This window comes from Meleagris gallopavo, chromosome 1, assembly GCF_000146605.3.
Source record: "Meleagris gallopavo isolate NT-WF06-2002-E0010 breed Aviagen turkey brand Nicholas breeding stock chromosome 1, Turkey_5.1, whole genome shotgun sequence".
In the NCBI taxonomy this organism is placed as follows: Eukaryota; Metazoa; Chordata; class Aves; order Galliformes; family Phasianidae; genus Meleagris; species Meleagris gallopavo.
Genome location: NC_015011.2, coordinates 77,367,560 through 77,372,392, shown reverse-complemented (window position 1 = coordinate 77,372,392; position 4,833 = coordinate 77,367,560). Strand labels below are relative to the sequence as shown.

The window sequence follows — 4,833 nt, the reverse complement described above, 5'->3', positions numbered from 1 at the left end:
GCTACCGCTGGGTCCCCTTAAGGCAGCACCTTGACTCTTGGCGACCTCCGCCGAAAAGTCATCTTCGTTACCTCCGATCCTGCTTCTTCGTGTTCTGGCTCACCCGCGCCTCATGCCGCCGTCTCCCTCTGCGCTGCGTTTTCCATGAGGAAAGCCCCTGACGGGCGCCTCGTGGCACGAGGGGATGCCCCTGAGGGCGCGGCTGGGCCATCTCTTCACTCTCTCGCCCCAATCCTACTCATTTATGCCGTTATCATCTTTCTCCACTGCAAACACCACCCCAGGACAACTTGCAGTGCCCCTGTCAGAGAGACTTGGAAGTTTCCAGATGTATTTCAAATCTTAATTAAGATAATTAAGAGGTAATTAAGAGCAGAACATCACACAAGCTCTTAAATGAAGAAAACGTGACATTAAGGAGTGGCAGCTGGTTGTGTTTTAACAAACAGATCTCAGTAGCGGTGCCACCAAGGAAGCGTGCACCTCCCTACCCAAGGAATGTCCAACTCCCACAAAGTAACCGGCTGTTAACACCCATTTATTTACCTTATGACCGAGTGCAGAGCTTTTCCTATAGACTTGCCCCACAAATATGCCACGGCAGGGGGTTGGAACAAGAGGATCTTTAAGGTCCCTTCCAACCTAAGACATTTTATGATTCTGTGATCTGCTTCCTTGGGTCACATAGGTAGACACATAAATTATTTTGAAGGGTTGGAATTAACATTTTGTGTTACAGTGTGAGCTTAATATTGAGTCTGTTGCGTGTGGAAAGAGAAGATGTAGGGTTTATCAGCTTTTCAGTCAAAAATCCTTCCTTAATTAAAAAGAAATTCCCTTTCACCAAGATCTGATGGTGCCGAGTCCTCATCGATCTAATTCCAGCTTCATCAATCCTGCTGTGAAGATGCAGATGGCAACGTTGAACGAGCTGAGGAAAGGAATTGCTTGATATGCAACACAAGAAGAAAAAGAAGAGGGAAGTTTCAAAGGGAGAAAAAGAGTGACAGCAAAAGACTAACAGTGATTGCCTTTGTTGAGGTGCTGCAAATGTGCCTGGGGTGTTTTTTATGCAGGAGGTTGCACCTGAAATTCAATTTTCATATGCAATCTAAAGCTGAACATCAGACTTCAGTCTATAGTAAAAGAAATCTCTAATCCTAGGCATATATATAAGGCAATGTACTGGATTGGTTACTCTTTGTTTACTTGAAAATCTGTAACACAAAAATGTAAATTAAAGACACATCTGGAATTCTGTCCTAGTGTGGCTTAAAAACATCTGGAAGAACAAGGAATATTGAAAAGAGAGGAAAGTGATCACAGCACAATTAGATCAATGTAGCATGTACTCTGAAAGCTCATAAGTCTCTCAGCTATTATTAATTACGTGTAAGTTTAATTGCTAAATACCTCATGTAAGCTCGCAGAGACACTCCTCATTCAGCTACCTATATAAGAATGGAGAGCAGGTCTTTGTGCTCCTAGTGTGCTTTGGACTCAAAGATTTTTGAACATTCCATCCAACTTGCGATATTCTATGATATTCTATCAAACGTCCTAGAAGCCTGTCTACCCTTCCTTGTTTTTCTTCAGACTGCATTTACAACAGTGTCTGAAAATGATCCATTATCTCTGCAGAAGCCAGCTGAATACCTACAGCATCTATTTGCTTATGGAGCTTATGAAACAGAGACTACATACACAGAAAGTAGTGATTTAAGACCCTCAAGTTTCCAACCAGTTTGGTTGGTTATATACTTAAAATCTTTCTCTTTCCAAAATGGTAAGGTTTGAGGAAATTCCTTTGGAATTGAGATCTTTCCCCTATCCTGGCTGTTTGGCAGCACTGGTTACCAGGAGAAATGCTGCTTCCTTAGTTTTGTTTTTTTCTTCCAAAGCACTGAGACTTTCTACTTTTGCTATGTTTTGCTATGGCAAAACAAAGAAACAAAAAACACACCAACCAGCAATGACTCTCTTGTGAGCCTCTGCTTCACTGTAGTACCTCCTCCTCCCTAAGACACTCACAACCCTTTGGTCTTTGCTAAGTTGGGAGAAAGGGTCATGTGAGGAGATATGTGGCCCAGCAGCACCTCCAAAGGAAAGGACCCTGAGAGCATGCCCTCTCCTGGAGGTTTAACACCCCAGGCTTGGTGCCAAAGCAGAGATAGTGCAGCCTAGGGCTACCCTGCTTTGCTCTAGTGACCCTGAAGGCAGTGCTGTAGGGAAGCCTCAGAGATAGCTGGCTTCTGCCTTCCCATGGGTGCTGTACTTACACCATGGCTCTGGTGCTGGGCACTGCCTGTCCTACAACTACAGCTGTGTGACACCCGTGATGGAGCTCCTGGCTTGACCGAAGACCTGCCTCGTTGTCATGGTTTGCCAGGCAATTTGGACTCATTATATTGAGCCCAGCTGTCATCTTCAGGCCACCCTGTCCTCTGATGCCAGTGTGCTATGGCACATATAGGAACTCTCCCACCAATCCTACCCCATTATATGTCTGGATCAGCATCTTGTCTCTATGTGTACATATTATTTCTTCCAAAACACATGCTGTTATTCAAGAGCGAGAGCTAGGTGGACATGAAAAGGGCAAACAGGCTACTTTAGTAACAGGGCTGAGGGAAGAGAGATAAATCAGCCAGTCTCCATGTTATCTGGAAAGATAATGAAACAACCTGTTCAGTAATCAGCAGGCAAGAAACCAAATAACAATAAAGTGATGAGAAACAGGCAGTGCACATTTGTCCAGAACAAATAATGTCAGAGTAACCTAATTTATTTCTTTGCAGAGATAACTGACTTAGGAAGTGCTGAAAGAAATAGATGAAACGTTTGGACTTTAGTAGGGCTCTTGTCATTGCACTGAAGACCATTCTCATAAAAGCAAATAAGCTTCCAATTGGAATTAACACGAGAGGAGCATGTGATTGAACAGCAATTCCCAAAATGTAACTGCGGATATTTTCCAGACAATAGGAAGGTTTAACAAATTAAAAGATCTGATCTGTCTGCTAAGATTGATTATTTTAATTAGTGAGTTGGATGATGGAATCGACCTGTCTTTAAACTTAGAATTATAGTATCATTAAGGTTGGAAAAGACTCATCCCCACCATGCCCTGTAAATCATGTCGCTTAGTGCCACATCTACACGTTTCTTCAACACCTTCAGGGATGATGAGTCCACCATCTCCCTGGGCAGCCCCAGGGAGAAAAAGAAATGTGTAATCCTCTGTAGGATATCAAAACATACATCCATTCACCGTAAGTACTCGAAGAAATCTGTAATTCTGCACTGGAAGTGTCGACTCTATAGAGATCACTTATTTATCATAAGGTCAGTGCAACACAGAAGACAGTACACTGATTCCCTACTGATCTACTGATCTGAAATATACACAACACTAAATGACCCCAAAACTATTAGTAGGTGCCAGTGCTCTCTTGGTATTCAGAGTACTGGCTTCATACCACCTGTCACACTGCTCTGAGCATCCTGGCATGTCAGAGGCATGCTTTTGCTTTGCCTTGACTCCTTCTGCTCTCTGAGGCCTCTCTCTATGGCACTGCACAGGTTCTGGTCTGCACAGCACAACATCGCAGGCCGAAAGGCACTCTTGGTGTTAGAGTGGCCATCTTCCTGTAGATCTCTCCTGTGGGAGGCTTGCCTTCGTGCCACTATTTCTTAGAACTCTGACAGAAGGCAGGGTGGCTTAATGGCAGCCCACTTCAAGACTAAAATAAATCACTGACAATTTTTGTATTTGTTTGCTCTTGGCAGAGATTGCACGAATACCCAAAGATCAAAATAACAGCATAATGTAAGCTGAGCCGTTCTGCTGAGCTTTACAATTTCTCCTCTTCCTTTGAAGAGTGACCCTCAGGAAGTCACTCAGTCTTGAAAAGAAACCCCACTGCTCGGACAGCCTCTGTGGCCAAAGTCAACATAACTGGAGAACTCAGGGTGGCTTTATAAAATCATGTCTTCTATGAATTTGCCTTCAGCCTGAAGAACCTTTCACGTTGCTTTCTGGTAATGCCCTTTTACTTAATAGTGCATCCCAAAACTTGGGGTCTGACACATTTCTCAGGCACATTTTCAACAGAATATAAGAGGGGAAAGCAGGGAGAGAGAGACCCTTGGCCTAACAGTATCACTCTCATCTGGCTGAAAAGGTTGATTATCACAGTGATTTTTGTAGCAGTTTCACGGACTACTTAGATAACGTAGGATGGAATGAGGCATTCTTGAACTAACAGAATGACATCTTGCTGCAGCCTTTCACACCTTTCATCCCAGTAGCCAAAAAGCCTGGGATGGCTCTATGCAAAACACATTCCAAGCACCCATCATCACTCCAGCAAACTGGCAGAGCACAGGGTGAGAACACGGTGGGTTGTGGGTGTTGAAGCCCCGCAGATCACAGAAGCACAGAATCGTAGGGGTTGGAAGGGACCTCCAAAGATCATCGAGTCCAACCCTACTGCCAAAGCAGGTTCCCTACACCAGGTCGCACAAGTAGGCATCCAGGTGGGTCTTGAATATCTCCAGAGAAAGAGACTCCACAATCTCCCTGGGCAGGCTGTTCCAATGCTCCATCAGCCTCACCGTAAAGAAGTTCCACTGCCGTGGCACTGTCCCACGTACCCTTGCACCCCTAAACTCACAGCACACGTCCCAAAGGTGAAAAGCTCCCTGACAACCGACGGCGAGGGCCGGCTCAGAATTTGGGGCCGGGCACACGGAGGAGACCCTCCTCCAGGGGCCAGCCGCCTGCCTCCCTTCCCTCCCTTTCTCCTCCCTTCTCTCTTCCCGGCGGCCGGT

The 4,833-nt window shown here is 45.1% G+C and overlaps 1 long non-coding RNA gene across 1 annotated transcript; it reads left to right on the top strand.

Annotated features, from left to right (window-relative positions):
• Positions 1 to 6: 6 nt before the first annotated feature.
• On the top strand, positions 7 to 1,255 carry LOC109369177. The gene is made up of 2 exons (XR_002117859.1): positions 7 to 362; positions 849 to 1,255. It is a non-coding gene; the product is annotated as an uncharacterized LOC109369177 (long non-coding RNA).
• The last annotated feature ends 3,578 nt before the right edge of the window (positions 1,256 to 4,833 follow it).